At 41.0% G+C, this 18,276-nt stretch overlaps 1 protein-coding gene across 6 annotated transcripts in view; it reads left to right on the top strand.

The window, feature by feature from the left end:
- BBX (BBX high mobility group box domain containing) overlaps positions 1–18,276 on the top strand; it is a 140,598-nt gene that overhangs the window by 16,500 nt on the left and 105,822 nt on the right. For 2 of the 6 annotated variants that reach the window (XM_082277967.1, XM_082277968.1), the window contains exon 3: positions 108–197. The exons of 3 other annotated variants lie outside the window; for them this stretch is intronic. The gene's annotated coding sequence lies outside the window, so the exon portion shown is untranslated. Of the gene's footprint in view, positions 1–107; positions 198–17,328; positions 17,437–18,276 lie in introns of those variants that run through there. One more of the 6 variants, XM_082277964.1, reaches the window with a different exon arrangement.

Raw genomic sequence — 18,276 nt, 5'->3', positions numbered from 1 at the left:
TGTTGTAGAACACAGTTAGTATTGTCATTTATATATAACATATTTTGTTGAACAGCATGTTTTTAGGGTATAATAACACTTTGCTCTTCTGTTGTGTGCTTTTGCAGGCATCAACTAACTACATTTTACAAACATTTCAGAACCAGTGTTCCCCACCTCCATTTTGCAGATGGCAGAGTAGACTCAGGGATGTTCAGGTAAGACCAGATGACTGGTGGCAGAACAAAGTACAAAATTCACAAACTTCCTGCAAGTTTTTACGTGACTGTTAAACTTACTATACCAACTACCTCTTTGTTACTCAAATACCTGCCCTATGCACATTACTTTCCCATATTGGAAGGTGAAAAAATGGTGGTGAACTGTTACCTGTCGATTTGTAGATTACTGGTTAAGTAACTGTGATCTTACAAACTTGAGAAATCTGTTAGCATCCAAGTTCAGATGAGGATTCTTCTTCCACATCTAAGAGCTTGTGCCGCCTGATAGGAAAATACCCTTGCAGGTCAGAGCTTTTGGGCCTGGTCTTTTGTTCTTCCATACCAAGGTCTCTTCTTAATGCAATGCTATGTGAATATTGCCATCTGTTCTTCCTAATTCTCTGAAAATGACTTTTTCAAAGATGCATAGGCATGTTTTGTTTGTTGTACAAGATGTGTGAAGGTGATAGAAACATATTTGTGCTGGTTCTAAGAATGTGCTAAAATGTCCTATTGCTCAGAAGGACTTCATAAAGTCAGGCTTTGTCTCTACCTACATATTTCAGTGTGTTCAGCTCTTCAGCCAGAGCTTCTTGCTCTAAGGATTGACACAAGTGGCCTGGAAGGAGGTCAGCATTGTGGCAGTGTGGGGTTTTGTGGGGTACTTTGTAATTCAGGTCCCAAGTTGGAACTTGCAGTTTCATATTAGGTCAGTAACAAGCAAACCTAGTGACTGTCTTTCAGAGCAGATTAGACTGAGAATCCGTGGATCTTGTGCTTTTGTTTCTTAGGCTAGTACAGTTAGAACTGTGGCCTTGTGTGCACCTAGGGTTTTAAATAACTTCTGTTTTCTCAGTTGGTACACAGTCTTGATCATACAAGAATCTGATTTACAGAAAATTCTTAATATCTTCTGTTCACCTATCTGTATGCTATACTGTGAATCTGTAGATCCCAAGGGAGTTATCCCCTATTCTTGCTCTACAGTTCCAGCCAGCACTGGTTTTTTAACTGCTGACCTTTTTTTAAATGTGAACAAACGTGCATCTTTTGGACTGAGTTTTTTCCTCTGTTGGGCTTATCCTTAGGACGGGGGTCTTGCAGAGTTTTATCTGAGAGAGATGAGAAACATATTTTTATTCTAGTAATTCTGTCTGCAAGAAAAAACCCCAAAACAATTGAAAAACGAATTCTAAAAAAGAACCCCAACAAAATAAAAAAAATGGGAAAACAGCCTATAGATTTTAAGGAGCTTGGCCTGAAGAATGCTGGTCCTGCTTGTCGTCCAAAGAACTGATTTTTATTTCACAAATACAGAAGTTATTTGTTTCATTCATTTTTAAGAATTGTGCTTCAGTTGTGGAGAGCACAAAGATCTTTATATACTTGATTATTTTAGGGCCCATTACTGCAATGCCTCTGTCATAGCAGTCTCCTTGAGCTACTGCAGTTGCAGAATTGAAGCTGTACATGCAGCTAATCTTACAGGGGCCTGATCCTGCTCTGAGATATTTTGGCACAGATTCTTGGGCACGTGCACAGTTCTGGGTAAGCTCTTGTGGCTTGGCATCAATGAAACAATGGTGAAGATGGATCTGATTGTGTATTCTGGTTTATGAATCAGCGAGGTTCCTCTTGGAAATCTCATAAAGCAGGCTATGTACAGAAGTTTATAAGTTCTGTGACCTGGGTGATTTTTAGAGGTGTTTCTCAAGAAATAAGACAATTAGATTCAGAACTTTTCCTCATTTCTCCTTAAAATGTAAGGCTAAACAGTTGACAGTGAAAGTAGATCAATAAGAATATAGATAAAATAAAAAACAGGAGTAAGTGGCCCAGTAGTGTTTGTTTTGTTTTGTGGGTTTTTGTTTGTTTTTAAATACTTCTTTCTCCAGTAAGTACATGAATAAAGTAATTAATTTATATAACTTCTTGGAAAGTTCCCTCAACAAAAGTTGGCAAAAGTCAAATAATGTTTTTGTAGAAAAATAAATATTCTGAGAAAATGTAAAACAAATCTTATCCTGACATCTTGGGAGTAGTAGTCTCAGATGGGAACCAGGCTCAAGCCATGTCGTGACTCTTCCTTGACCTGGACCAGGTGTTTCTGTCTCCTTGGAGAACTCACAACTTAAAGCAAAGTTAATGCTGGTCAGTTTTTGCTGCTGGTGTTCAGAATACTGTGGAATACTTTGAGGAAGAACTGAAAAATCATCAGGTACTTTCCAGTCTGCTGCTGCTTGGGAATCCTGTTTTGTCAGGTCGAACTGAGCTACACTTACCAAAGAGAGGATGTCTAGTCAGGGTATGAGAAGTGTGTTTATGCTTCCACTGGTTTCAAAGCATCCTGAAGAATAAGGTACTGCAATTAGACTGCCATGGACATGTGGACATGCAGAAAGTTAGCTCAGAGATCTTCCTGCTGGATTAGTAACACTGCAGAATATAGGAGTAGTAGAGAAATAAAATGAAAATAAAAAGATATGGCAGGATATGATGCACTTGCATCAAGTGAAATTTCTTGTAAGGTCCTAGTATTTACTTCTTATGCTTTATGTTGTTACTGAGACCTGCAGTGGGTGTTGGATCTCATCCATTCTGTTGCTAGAGCATGCTATTTCTTTTTCTCTGTAGCCAAGGACTGAAGGTGGCTCTTAGATACGTCTGCAGTTACAGTGAGACTGACAAAACATCAGGGCACTCCAGAGCAGGGAAAAATCTGAAGCAAATAAGCTGTGGGTAAGGAGGTGTTTGTACTCCGAACACCCACAGTGAGGTAGAGAATAGTGGTGCATGTCCTGTCCTTGCAAGGTGCTGCCTCTGTTTGGGTCAGGTAGAATATGCCCTGCAGTTCTGATTCCCTCATGATCCAGACTGCTGACTCTTCTAGAGCTCCCTACCAGTTTGTCTGTCTGGATTTCCTGTAGTGGAGATTAGGATGGGTAAGGACAGCTGTGAGAGGAACATTTTGGTGCCTTCCAGACGGTCAGGACACAGACATACCTCAGTCTGGGAGAGATTCTCAGTGTTGGAGCAGAGGTGTGGTCAGAGATTGTCATGGACACCTATGAGCTTTGCCTTGTAACTTAATTGTGTGGCTACTAGGACCTTAAGAATATATTAAGAAGAGATGAGGGGTTGTGTGTGAGGGAATATGATGGCTGTCAGAGACAGCCTCACTTCTGAAGTTACAAGGGAAGCTAGTGAGATCCTGAAACTTTTTATTTAAGAACATACAATTTATGTTCCTTAGGTATGCTGTGCCAGTTGATTCATAGCCTGACATTTTGTTACTGTTTCAGTCTTGAGCAAAAATTCATTCTGTTTATGGATTAGAAAAAAGACTATCTTGCTGTATTTCCTTTGGCTGGGGATCTGTAATTATTGTTCTTGAGTCCATTTATGAACTACCAAGGCCTTTAGTAGAGATGATTTGCTTTTGACATCAGGAAGAACTGTTCCTGTTTCAAGTGTGTTGACAGTTTTTTCTCTAGCAGAAGGAAGTTCCAAGGAGTTAAGTTCGCTGCAGTTGGCATCAAGTACACAGCATGATAGATCTCCCTAGTTCACTGAAGCAGTTGTGGGATGATGGAGGGGGAAGAAGTGCTCCCTAACTGCTCTTGCATTTTTGTGCATCTGTAACAAAACACTCGAGTCCAAGAACAGACAGGAGCAGGTTCATTGAGGCTGTTGATCAGCCTTCATGGAGTCGCATCATCTGCAATCTTCTGTGCTCTTTCAGTTTTGATATCTGGAGCAGCAGAGTTTTGGCTTAAACAAAAAGAGAACCTCATCCCTTTCCAGTGATTGCAGCTGCTGTGGTCTTTTGTGTCTCCACGAAGTAGGTGTGACAAGTTACCTGTCAGAGGGGCAGTAGACAACATGTAAGACCCAAGGATGAGGATCCATGCGTCTTCACCTTCTTGTTACTATGGTGAAAAAATTTTTCCGTTCCAATTGTCTTACTCTTCTTTGGAGAACTTGAATCATTCATTAAGTTGGCCATATATGATAGAGGTGGAGATGGATGAGGAGAGGAAAAACATAAAACAAGAAGTCAAATTGGAGTTTAAAAGTAAATACATGGAATCAGATCTTTTGGGAGAACTAGACATGTTATCACCATATTAAAAGTTAAGCGTATGCATAATTCTTATGAGACTGAGGTTATTATTTGGTTTCAAAATTGCACTGGAATGCAAGGATTTTCAGTCTAAATTTGGATTATTTCTGTGTAGAATCTCTTTCAAATATGTGAAATTTGCTAGTGGTGACAAGTATTTGATCATAATGTTATTTTAAACTTGGACGCATCAGCTTCCAAAACTTGGGATTCTTGACAGATATTTAAATATTTAAAACACCCTCCATAAGATTACTAAATCCAGCAGTTCAACTATATAAACAATGCTAGGGATAATGAACCAGAAAATATTCAAAATGGCATACCCTCTCCATAAATATTTCTCTCTTATTTTAACATTCACCAGGGTGAATCACAAGAAAAGTAACTCCCAAATGTTAATTTTTTTTTTAACTCACTAGTTTACTGATGATCCAAGCTTTCAGGGAAACCCATGAAGTCCCACAAGGTGGCAGGAGCTAACTGTTCTACACTAGACCACTACATGGTCTGAAGGAAAATAAAGGTAACTTATTTTGAAGTTATATATATATATATATAACTTATTATAAAGGTAACTGATTTTGCTAGTGGTATGCATTCAGATCATAAGCCAGTTAGGCCAAAATTTCAAAACCCCACCTATGTGTTTCTTAAACTTCTGAATAATTTTGGCAAATGAAGAAGATTCTGTCCTCAAGCATCTTACTTCCAGCCAGAAAATTCAAGCTTTCTTACTTTGTCAACAAAACAGGACCTTTATTTTCAGTAGGTGGTGGTAATTTGCTTATAATGTGCACTGTCACTGTGAATGGAGAACAGGGGTAAATCCATTCAGGAACTTCATGGTGTAGGAGGTTCACAGTTTAACAAACTGGCAGTGAGCATCTCTAACTTGCAAACTTATGTTGACTCTGTGGTAATGCTGATCATGAGGTGGGACACAGGGCTGAGGAGCTGTCGAAGTGAAGGAATTCTCTGCTGCTTCAGTGAGGCTGAATAGATACATGGAAACTGAAGAATCAAAATGTCATTAAAAGTGTTGGGGGATTATTGGCAATAATTGAAGTAGCTTATCCTGACTAGTGAGACTGTGTTGGCTAGTATATTTATTTTTTTCTTTTCCCAGTGCCCCAATATTTAGGCTGCTGGAGTTCTTGTTGAACTTTTCTTGCTTTTGTTTCCATGTACCTGCTGATGGTCAGCACTTTCCTGAAACATTCTGTGAAAGATGTAAAGCACTGCAAAAGAGCAAGGGGGTTAATCAAGTATGTCTCCTCAAAAGCATGATTTGAGACCTGTTGTTATATCCCCATGCTTGCTTAACCTTGCACTTTTGAGTTCCAAGTCTGATTTTTGAAAAATCTCTCTGGCCTGCCTTAGAAATCCATGGACTTGAGGGTTTTAGTTGGCAGAAGTAACACTGAAAGAAACAGTAATAAGATGAAGTGATTATCTCTGATTCAGTGGACCACAAAGTGTTGGTTTGAGACTTGTGAATCTCTTTGATTTGTGTTACAAGATTTTACTTAAATCAGCTAATGTTCATTTTTGGTTTTTTTGAATGAGAAGACAAATATGTGTATTAGCCAGGTATCTCTGGGAACATGAACACTGCTGTTTATGTGGACAGACAATCCAATTCAGTAAGACAAAGGTGAAACTGAGATTAGGTAGCTTTCTTAATCAGTAGACAGATACTAGGAGTAAAAATAATTCAACTCTCATAAGAAATTTAAGTTTTTTCCATGCCTCTTGGTGTCAATTACTTGCCATTATGATGTAGGAAAAGATTCTAAGCTTGTGTTATGGGGATATCTGTAATAGCTGTATAAGGTGAATGAAGTGAAAATCCTTCTGTGCATGTATGTGAAATAGTATTGATGGAAGGAACTTGCTACACAATTGATTTTAAATGTTCTTGATTTACGGGAACTGTTGCACTAGTGTGTGTTGTCCAGTAAAATACCTACACCCCACTAGTGACAGGGGTGATGGGAGGAGATAGAGATGAGTGTTCTCAGCAGCTGCCACAAAAAAGTAGCATAAGCCATTCTCCTGCCAAAATATGTGAGCTTCAGAAGCATTTCTTTTTATACCCCTGTTTGCAGGAATGCTTGAAATTTAGAAAAATCTTTGGGTTTAGAGCTGACCTGAGTAATTTTACTGGCTGTAGTCAGATGATAACAGAATTTTCACTTTGAAATTCTAAGTATTTCCAATGGTTACACCTTTCATTTGCCTCTAATTTGAAAGAAATTCTAGTTCTTACATAAACATCCTAAAATAATGGTTAGAAAGTAGATAATTGTCAATGATTTGGCATTTGATGAGTATACTACTCAAATTTGTTCAATGCAGTTGAAAAGGTGCATGATTTACAGAGTTTTATAGCAGTAGGATCAGGACTCTCAGCTGTGGATTATTAAGTAATTGTTGCTTATTGAAGCAAGCTCAGCTATATCTGTCATTACTTCTGTTTGAAGTTTTCAGTCACACGAGATAGATGCTTCGCTTCCATTGCAACTCAGAAGCAGTGGGTCACTTAATGTATGTGAAATAGTTGAAAAAACCGCACGTACCTCTATGTAAATATGATGAAAAAAAATGAGTTTCAGACTTTAAGATGGGAGATCATGTATTACTGTGGTGTCTGTGTTCAACAGTGTTCTTTAAGCGTAGTCCCAGTATGCTGCAAACGTGGACCTTAATGTGGCTTGCAGACAGTTTGGTACTGCTGCATGTTCAGACCACTGCATCAGGGTAAAGTTTGATTCTTAACTTTCTTTATGCACAAAAAGTCAGCGATCATGGTAATACCAGGGTTAGAAAGAGTAGTGCAAGTAGCTCATTTTAATTTGGCCACACAGTCACTACAGAAAGAGGCTCTGGAATGTATAGTGACATACATCCCTTTGGGCAGAGGAGTAGCTTTCCAGAGAACTGTGGATGCTGGGGGATGGTGTTTCTCAGCAGTGGCAAATAAATGATCATGAGAGATACCTGCTTTGTGGTGTAGTTAAAATTGTTATAGTGAACTGGGAGACTTAGTAAAAATTATTGAATAGTTTGGCTATTGATGGCAATTGCTGTATAACTCCAGATTAATCACAGTATTACTAGAGGAAACAGAGGTGGCAGGTGAAGAGGACTGCACAGGGCATGTGCCCCTCCAGTGTAAGTATCTTCTTCCAGGAAACCAGGGTCTTCCCTCCCTGTCTGCCAAACCCTGTGTTAAATGCCTCAACTGTTGCTGACTTTGGTTAATTCAGGGACAGTTGGAATTGTCCCATCCACCACATTCCCTGCCGAGGTGCTGAGTGCTTTCTCTTCTTCAGGACCAATTTGGGAATGCAGGGCATCACTGGCCTCTGGTAAATGCCCAACTCAAGAAAGAGTCCAGCCAGACAAACAGGAAAATATGTACTGCCTTTTTAGTAACAAAGCTAAGAGTTCTGTGCATCCCTCCCAGGTCTGATTTGAGGGATTTTGAGGTCTAGAGATTTGGTTTAAGGGATCTTTTAAAGAAAAAGTGGAAAGATTTTTTTATTATCAACTTTTTGGAAAAACCTTACTAAAATGTAACATTTAAAAATGCATATCGATAAAACCTGGCAGCATCTCAAATCTTAAGAGTATGTCTCTACATGGTTTTGTGGTTACCCAAGTGTGCTTTCAATAAGGCAGAACAAGTAAAAGAAGGGGTTTGGCAGTGAGAGCATGGAGCTCTGTGTGTGCTTGTTTAACTTGCATTGAGTAAGGGGAGGTTAGATCATGCAGAGTGGGGCTGGGCTGCTGCACTTAGAGCTCCTGATACTCGATTAGTTGGTTTAAGTCTAGGAGTTACCAAAACTATCGAGTCTCTGGGGCCAGTCACTGACAGTTGGTGCTGACGGGACATGGGCATGTCCTGGACGTTCCTTCAAGAGGCGAGATCTGGTTAGGCTGCAGTAACAACTCTCCCTGCACTAGGAGGTTGCAAATCCTGTTTATGGATTTGGATTTCTTTTAGAACACTGGATGTTGAAAACTGTACTTTCTCTTGGGAAATGATTATTCAATTAACTGGGTATTTATTTTGATAATAAATTTTGTTGTTGTTGAAAGTGAAAACTAGTTGGGGATAAGATCTGCTTATTAAAGGGCTTGTTCTTGGGTTTTATAGGAGTGGGGGAGGCAGGGGAGGATGAGCTTACTGCCTTTGGTGCTCAGGGTAGGATTTTTGCCCTGCTTTTCTGCCCTTCCTTAAAGAAGCTGTCATTGAAAACTAGAGTCCTTGGCAATGTATATGAAATAGGGAAGTGAGCATTAAGGTCTCAGCACTGAGACCAAGTTACCTGTGTTTATCTAAAGTATCTAGTGTTTGCCAGCCCATTTAGTATCGAGGCTGTGTTTAACATTCTCCCTAACCCTCCCTCCACTCTCTGGTTAAAAAAGTAACATTAAAAAACCTAATAGAACAATTAGAGTGCTGAAGATTTACATAGGTATCTGTTGACAAGGAATTAATGTGTCTTTGTGGCTTATATACTGCATAGGTTTATGAGTGATGCTGTTAAGTTCACAGGCCATATGTTCGCTCAAGCAGAAGATCAAATTGCAATAGTGGAATCGCTTCGATATAAATGCAAATGTTGGAGAAGATGTTGAACTCGAGCAGATCACATATTACAGCAGTCTCTTCCTCCTACAGGAGCGCGCTTGCACTCTCAGGTCTTTCCAGCACTGAAGCTAACAGTTGCTTTTGTTCTTCCTTTTCCTGGGCTGTACCAGGCAGGGTCCCAGAGAGCAGCAGTGGTGGTCAGCTAGTTGAGAGATGCAGGGATGCAACCGATGGCTTCTCTAGAGTTTAACAGCAGCCTCTGGGAGTTTTATGGTCTCCTATTGTACCTCTCTGTTGCAGTTCAAAATGCAGTGGTAGAAAAGCAGTGGGTCAGCCCTGCAGCAGCTGCATTTCACAGCGGAGGTTTTTATGTAAATAGCTCTTACTGCTAACCTGTGTTTAACTTAAGGGGTGCAGGACAAGTGCAGGAATAGGAGAGTTTGTATTACTGGCAAGCCAGTGTTGTACCCTGACCAGTATAGTGTTTGTGGCTCTTCTGCATATAGAGCAAGGACACGGTTGGGATCCATAGAGCCTCCTTTGGTAAAGACTAGGCTGTCTTAAACCTTTTCTACCTGTCAGTTAGAAACAAGCAAAAAAAAAACCCCCAAAAGTGCTTGTAGATATTACTGCTGTTACTGTGTTGTATTTATACAGGCAGCTATCTGCATGTAGATTGGAATCGTTCCTTGCATTCATGCTGGAGTGGCAGGAAGAGACCCACCCTCTTCTGTGGTGTCCCACACATGTACTTTAGACTTGAATGCAAGGAACCTGAATGATTTTTCTGGATGAAGAGGTCTGCTGTAATTCTGTGTGCATAAATCAGTACTTCTCATACTGAATTAACTTCTGGTGAGTGAACCTAGAATCTAAAAAGAAAAAAAAAATGGTTTTGGAGGTTTTTTTTTTTGGAGGGGGGAGCTGCATTTTTGAAGTAAAATACGGATTTTGACTTTTGGTAATCTGTTTTGTGTTCTCTTACAGTAAAGTGAAATGTTGCATAGTAAAAACTTCTTTTAACCCTGAGTCCCACACAAACACTGTGGAGAAAACAACAGACCAGAGGATAAAATAATGCTTTTTTTTTTAATTGAATGAGAAAAAAAGTCGCATTTAGTTTTAGATAATATGCGGACAAAACATAGAGAAACGTGTAGATGAGACCGTGTAATAGCCACTGATTCACATGTCTGTCTTTGATGTCAGGTCTTTAGACAGGAGTGGACATCATCACAGATGATGTTTCGCAGGTATTTGCTCTGGTATATGAAACAGTAAGCAGCACTTACTACTGGAGATGAAATGACACTTTGTTTTTTTTATTTAAGTGAGTTTGCAGTTTGGAAACTTTGCTTTGCAGAAGCACCTTGAGTTCAGTTTGTTTGCAGTTATTCAGAGGAATTAATTGTTGATAAAACAAAAGAACAGCTAAAGATTGGGTGACATCTCACAAATCCATAGAGATAGTTGAAAATTTTACTTTATTTGCTGGATTTTCATGTTGGCTACTGTATTTCTGTGGTGCTTTCATGCTGGCACAACCCCCCCTTTCTCATGCTTCCAGGGAGGAGTCCTCTGTCCTTGCTCAAAGCTGTGGTGGCCTTGGCTGGGGCCAGCTCTGCTTCCCAGGGATGATGTGCCAGGCCTGCTGTTTCCAAAATCACCATGTGTGCTGAAGTACCCCTGTGGGCACCCTGGGGCAGGGTGGGTGCCCGGGCCCCCTCTGCCCCAGAGGGCAGGGGAGGCTGTGGAGGTGGCAGAGCAGCCATAGGTTAAAGCAGCATAAGGACAGCTAAAGGTCAGGCAGGGTTTGCTCTTAAGTAAAACTGAAGGAAAACTATTTCCCTGCTGCTTTTGCTGCCCTGCTCGCTTTTCCAGCAAGCGTGTTTATGGAGGAAAATACAACCTGAATATGCCAGGAACGGGATGGCAACCCACCTGCAGGGACCTGACCTCTCCTCCATGCTTGCTCCCTCTCTCACTCGGTGCTGCCACAGAGACTGATCTCATCTCCTGCTGTGGCTGGCACAGCCACCAGCTGTCCACAGATGCAGACAAAATATATTTCTTTAGGTCACTTCCCTGTTTTCTGAAGCTTGCCCACTTTGTTCTCCAACTTCTTCCAGAAGCCTACAGAGGTCTGTCAGATTTTTGGACCTTAAATGTAACAGGAAATCTAAAGGTCACAGATTTCATCCCCAAACAAAGCTAAACTTCAGAATTTTTGCAAAAGTGATTACCAGTGGGATTGAGCTCCAAATACCTGAGCTCTAGTTCTGATGCTCAAGTTTCAACATGGCACTTGATCACTGTTTTAATATACAAATTAGGTGCCCAGCTTGGGCGTTCTAATGTGCAAACTAATACTGAAACCTGAAGAAAATTACAAATGTATCCTGAATGCAGAACTCAAGCTGCTGTAATGGTTTTTCAGCATTTCATTAAAATAAGTTAAATTTGAAAGTTTTATTTTTATATGTATTGGGGTTTGAATTCAGTGACGTACTTAGTGAATGAGATGTGAAACTGGAGGGCATGTGGGGATTTTTTCCCTGCAGAAAAGATGACAATATTTGGCCCAAACACTAGAGGATTCTGTAAAAACAATTACACGTACTATAAAGGAAATCATTCAAATAAATAGTTGTGTGTAGTGGCTGTTTCTAATTGGGCTTAATGTTTTATCACAATTAGTTTTCCATTTAGGAAGGAGGACAGAAACTATAAAACTTGATGCAAATTAGCAGAGTGAAGTGTCTTTCTTTTCAACTGCCCTTTGAGTCTTTGCATGTTTTTTAAGAATATGTTTACAAAATATTGTAGCAGTACATCAAGGAAAAAAAAACTGTGTTGTTTTGGAAATCAGAAGTATATGTCCTAATAAATTGTTTCTGATAGAACTAGAAAATAGAGAAGATTATACTAATGGAAGTTTCTTCTTAGAAGTTTGGGTTGCATTTTAACCTCATGAAGAACAGCTGTCATTCTTAAAGCAAAAACTAGACAAAACCCTCCTAATTTTAAGAAACTTTGATACTGAAAATGTATTGGGGTTTTTTTTGCTACAAGTAATACATGATTTTACATTGTGAGAAGTAAAGTTCTGCATCTGTAAATTTGCCAGTAACTTGTTCTCATAATTCTGAAATGGGGGCAACAGTGATAGGATTTTATTCTGCCACATTGCATGTAGTATCTTGAGTACCTTCCACCTATGGCAGAGAAGAACTGGGATTTAACTTCTCAGGATAACAGTGTGGGGGAGGGATAAGAAGGGACATCATGCTGCTTGTTGGTAGGATTTTTGGCTTGGGTATTTCGTGCATTATTTAGGTATGACGTTTGTACCTGAAGTTTTTCTGACGCTTGAGATGTGTGGGTGTGTGCAGTAGGTAACAGGGCAGTGGCTTTCTGTGATGGAAATGTGCTGTTAATGTACTGCATAGCTCAGAAAGCACTGGTGTGTACATGTGCATATAGGAAAAGATTTGATACACCTTCTCAGAAGTGCTGAGATCCAGGAATCATAAAAACGGTGATTCTGCTATTCCTGAACACGCAGATTGTTGATGTTTTCTGGAATGTTTTATGAATTAATGTATCTGTTTAGTGTTATATTAATTGTGTGGTATTGCAGTGTTATATAAGCATTGGATTTTGAGGTGAATAGTGACTTTGTTTAGATTTAGTAATTAAAATTGTATTTCGTCATGGAATTGGAATAAAATGTGGGGCTTCAGTGCAGATGCTACTTTATTAGTATTGCTGCAATACTCTCTATGTATATGTGAGCACAGTTCTGGTGTTAATTTTACAGGAGGCAAGGTTACAATAGTAGACTGAAATTGCAGATTTGATTGGAGAATTGTTTGGCTGTCTTCACTGGTAGTCACTTCCAGGTTGAGTTTTGGAGTGTTTTAAGCATACTCTCAAGATACTTGTTTGTTTCATCAATTTGTTTGTTCGCTGCTGTATTTCCTTGCTATATAGTAGGAGAATAATCTTGCCTGGCTGAAGGCTGTCAGTGTTACTTTTCCTCTTTCTGTCTTCTTTGACCAGATCTTCTCCATCTTGGTCACTTACTTATTAATTTTAACGTTCATAAAGTACCAGAGCAACAAGCCAGGAAAAGTCATCCTGTCATGTCAATTCAGGACAAAATAGATAAACTGATGGAGTGAGTAAATGTGTGATCAAACCACCTCTGGCTTGGCTTGTTTTAAATACATGTAGAGACAGTTTGGTGCCTAATCTCCACCTGCCGTTAATATAGGGAATGAGACGTGAGAAATTGTCACATAGAAATTTATTTTGACAACTGTAGTTTCAGCAATACAAAACTTAAAGTTAGTTTTAAAACAGTAACTGCTTGACTGAAGGTGCCTGGACTTGTGAGTGTGTATGAATGAGTTTAAAGCACAAGAGTGCTTTAACCACACTTGTAGGTGCTTGCTACTTCCTTCCTTATGCCTTCTTCTGAAGTAGTTTTTTTGTCGAGTAGCTAAAGGATGATCCCTTTTGACCACGTCAAGCTTTAAAAAAATTTGTATCCCTCTGCAAGAAAAAAGCTATTATATATATACACAATTTAAAGTAGTGGGTTTTCAACTTTTTAAAAATTACTTCAAAAACATTAAAACATTGTCTTGTAGATGATACAGATGCCTGAAAAATGAATGTAAGCCTACCAATGGACTAATCTTCTTAGTTCCATTTGCAGACTTGTAGGAGGTAATGACTGCAGTGTTAGAAACTGCTCATGTACTGCTGTATCTATACTGCAGTTGGAGACCTCTGGACAGCATAATAACACTAGTCAGCAAAGATAATGACACAAGTCTGTCTGGTAGTGTTACGCACAAACTGTTTCGCTTTGACAAGAATGGTGGCATAACATGACTTTAACAGTCCTGGCTGTGAAATCCAACTGAAATGGTAAACTTTGATTTTAAAATGTACTTGCCAAGGAGACTTAGGAGAGACGAAGGAGCAGAGAGTAATTATTTGAAGTAAGCAGATGCTACTCTAGTTTCTCAAGGAAGTTTCCTGCGTAGAAAGGCAGGGTTAAAGAAATGGAGCTTTTTGTACTGAAATCAATGCAATACTTTAGCCTGTCTTTCCAGCTTTTCCTTTGTATGGCATGTCATCTTAAGGATGAAGTGCCTTTAATAATAAAAGATTGAAGTTGGCCGGTAGAGGAGGGTCTTTCAGAATACTTTAAAGTTATTTGCAAAATAAATAATAGCAAGTTACTTAAAAAGATGTGAGAAAGTGTTTTATTTTGTTACCAAGTCAAGATAGACTGAAACTTTTGTTGTTAAAGATGTGCTTTAAGTGATTTGTTAGTTAACCTCATAACAATGGTCATAACAATATTTATTTACTTCTAAAAGTACCTTTTTTAGAAAAAAAAAAGGTGCTTCTGTTGCTTTCATGGTTGCTGGAATAAATTGTCCTTGTCTGTCATGTAAAGAGGGCCAGAGATTGCTCTTCTGTATCTAGTGAAATACTCTCTCAGATGTACCTGAAGTGAAGAAGTAGTGAGGAGGGAGGCTATACTGTGCACTGTACACTGTAGCAACACATACCTGTCCAGTATTGGTCCGGACTAAGAAGTGCCCTTTCAAAACTGAGTATCAAATTGAGAAGCAGGGGGAAAACAGCACTCACTGCTGTAGAATCTCTTCTGTACAGCAGGTAGGAAACAGCTTCTCTGAAATACACAGAATAACCCTGAGATTGGTGGTGGGCATGTGAGCTCATTTATCTCAGGTGTTGTGGACTCCCAGAGCTGTGAGTGATGCTGTACAACTGTTGGTTTTGATTTGAAGAGAAGCTCAGGCGTTTATCTAGCAATAATAATATCAGAAAAGCTTTGGGAGTATCTTTGCTCTTTCTCTTAAGTTGTTCCCTCGTAAGAGCTCTTACCTGCATTTTCACCTTGTCTACTGTTGGTCCACAGAGCACCCCAGCACAATATTCCGTGCAGGTTCTGTGGTTTCTTGGTTTTAATGCTCATTAAATCTGTTCAGCTGAGTGTGTAAATCACATTTGCAGTTTTGATACAGTTCTGGCTTTAAGCTGTTTGTTTCCTTAGTAAGGAAGCAGCTGTATATCTCTCCAGTGCTAACAGTTTCCCCCAAAAAGAATCACTAAGTACTCATGGGATTGAAACTAGTGTCTCGGTTTATGATTGAAAAGGGTTAAAGCTGCCAGACTACAGGGACGCTAGTGCAGAAATGGCATTGATATTAAGGTGGATAGGATGTGGTGTGTTGCTGTTCATATGTTGGCTGGCCTAGCCTGCATGCTGAGATTTAGGCTGCCTTTAGTCTCCTTGTGGCTATTGTGCTGTTGCTGCAGCACCTGAAGATCCTGCTGCAATGAGGCTTTGCATCCGCTCTGTCGGAGCTGACTGCTCCATCCGAGGAGCTGTAGATAAGGATGTATGTCTGCATCAGTGACCTTCAGCTTACAGCCTGAGGATTCAGTGTAACTGCAGTCACCACAGGTAGGCTGTGAACTGGGAAGCCTTGAGACAAAGGCATGGGTCCTGTCTGTCCACTCCTGGAAATGAAGGCCACAGGCTTTGGAGAGAGGCCAGGAGAGAGGTGTGACTATGTCTCTAGCTCGGTCTGGATTTGTCTGCAGACTGAGTATAGGACATACTTTGAAACAGTGTCAAAAAGTGAACAAGCACAGTGAATTTAAAAGGAGTCATTAAATGCTTTCTTAGGAGTTGCTGGGTTTCATAATCTGGAATGGAATCTTCCAAATGTGAGTTAGACATGCTACAGGTTCCTATAACGAGCAGACAAGAGAAAATATATGAAAGAAGTGGTAAGAATAAAATTGGTTGGCCACCTTGCCTCTATTTTCTATTCTTCTGTCAGTATAATGTAGATGCCATCAGACGGGATTTTTGAAAGTGTAGGAACTTTGCTTAAACTGATCTACTGTTCTGTTTTGGCCCTGTATCTGCTCTGTACCCACCAGTACAAAACACTCTGCATCTTGCCATACAGAGCTAATGGGGCAAAACATTAAGACCTGAAAAAGGGCAAGACAAGTGTAAAAACCATGCAGTGTTCCACCTCCACGGCCTCATTTAGAAAAGCCTGAAATGCTGGGGGATTGTCTGCTTTTGGCTGAGAGTAGAGATAGATCCTGGCTCTGCAAGTGTTAGAAAGATCCACTGCCATGCTGTTTCCTGTTACAGATGTTAATTACTATTTTGAAACACTGGCTGATGGCTGTCATGGTAGTCAGTCCACCCTCCCTTGTATTTTTTTGGCTTTGTTTTCCAAGCTCACGTTTGTTTAGAATGTTACATATCACTGTTTTCTGTGGGGTTTTGTAACGCTTGTCCTCATGATACAAACCAGCCTTGCTGCTGAGGAATGTGGGGGACAGGCAAGCAGCAGAAGCTGCCCGACCCTTGCAGCGGCCAGGACTGCAGCGTGTCCGTTTCTGCAGGAGCAGAGGCAGCTTTCCTGGGGGAGCCAGCTCCTGCACGGAGCGAGCTTCCCTGGCCTGCCTTCTCGTGGGAAGGGCAGCCCTGTGGAGGTAGAGAAAGTTCTTACAGAGTGGGAGATGCTGTCGTCGAGGTTAAGCCCTCCTTGGAGTCAGTTTAAATTTTAGCATGAAAAGCCTCTGAGTTCTTGAAGCTGTTTTCCTAAAGAATCCTCCCTCCCCCCCCCCCCCCCCCTTTTCTTTTAAACTTCATCAGAAGAATTTAATTTCGCACTAGACACGGCAGTTCAGTCTTTTAGAAGGTCCCATCATCTGTTGCTTTTAGCACGCCGGAGGAGTTCCCCGCAGTCCGCAGGGCAGGAGCGTTGAGTCCGTCCTGCAGGACGTGCCCTTTCAAACCAGCTCACGCGTGACAGGGGGCTCGGCGCCCCGGCAGCCCTCACCCCGGGCCGGGGCGAGCAGGGAAGCATCCGGGGCGAGCAGGGAAGCTACCCAGGGCCGCTGTGGGGCCGGAGGCTTGGCGGCAGCGGGGCGGGCGGCGTGTGGGGGCCGCTTGCGCAGGGCCGGTACCTGTGCGGCGATTGCCGCTGCGCGGGGCTGCCGCGGGCCTCTGCCCCCGGGCCAGGGGGTGCTGGCGTCCGTGTCAGCCCCGGCGCTGGTATTTCAGTAATGCGGGGCTGGTTGGTCATACTGCCAAAGCCAGGCTTTAAGCAGCGAGTCTTGCTCCACTTTTCCTCGCTCCGTGCCTCTGCTCCGCCCCGTCCGTGCTCCCCGCGCTGCTGAGATCAGCTTCCTGCTTTTCGTTTCCCTCGGAACAGCGCTGTTACTCCTCCCCCGAAAGTTATTTTCATCGGTCCGGAGTTAATTTCTGTGTGTGGCTGCGGGCTCTGTTTGTGACAGGCGAAAGCCGGGCTGGAGAAGCGCTATCACGGTGGTCGTGTTGCGTTGCAGCGCACCAGGGCTGTAGGAAGGATGGCAGAGTGCTGCACCGAAAACACTCGTGTGCCAGCTCTGTGACCGCGAAGGCAGAGGAGGTGAGTGCCGCTTTTACCTCGCGTGGGTCCGGGCAGCTGTTGGAGGAGGAACCAAGAGTCACAACCTGCCCAGGCTCAATAACAAGGAAGGAACAATTATGTTGTTATGATCTCTGATTAGATGGTTTTGCTCCTACTAATACGGTAATGGAGTATACTCAGGAAATGATGTATTTTGCTGTAGCAAAGATCTGTAGTCAATGAAAGGTTATAGCTTGTAAATTTTGGGTTTTTTTCATTGAAAAGTATAAATAGATATGACACAAAAATACAGCCATAAAGGACAGATTATAAAGGTAACGTTTACTCTAAACAACTTTAAAAATCCACTCTTGTTTCAGAACTTCTAGATGGATTGAGTAATGCAAGAGAAGAGACTTCACAGTGGTTTAGTAGTTGTGGATCTACATCAGTGTGATGTATTTGAGGGAGTGATGTGATGTTAAAACATGGAAATAAAATTATAGACATGAAAAGAAAAAAGGAAAAAGTACTCTTTATACCAAGCATCCCTCAAAAAGGAAGCCAGGTTTGTTGAGAGAAAACAGTGTTTGGAATAATCTCAGTTGAAACAAATGGGCAACTTCTATGGAAAGGTGCCTTCTTACATTGTTGCATTGGGGTTTATTAATTATTTTTCTTTATGGAGTGAAGAATGTAAATATCACAGGTTCATTAATCAATTTTCAGCTTTTTAAACAGATGAGCACCATTCTCTGTATTCCCTCTAATGGAGTTCTGAAATTGCTAATCTGTAACTGGTGGTAGGTTATACAAATACTTTGTGTTGTCATATTCTGCTTATGGTGTCTTTTTATTACTGCCTGTTAACAGTCAGAT

The sequence above is a fragment of the Coloeus monedula genome (assembly GCF_965178545.1).
Source record: "Coloeus monedula genome assembly, chromosome: 3".
Lineage (NCBI taxonomy): Eukaryota > Metazoa > Chordata > Aves > Passeriformes > Corvidae > Coloeus > Coloeus monedula.
This window is presented reverse-complemented; position numbering and strand designations above follow the sequence as displayed.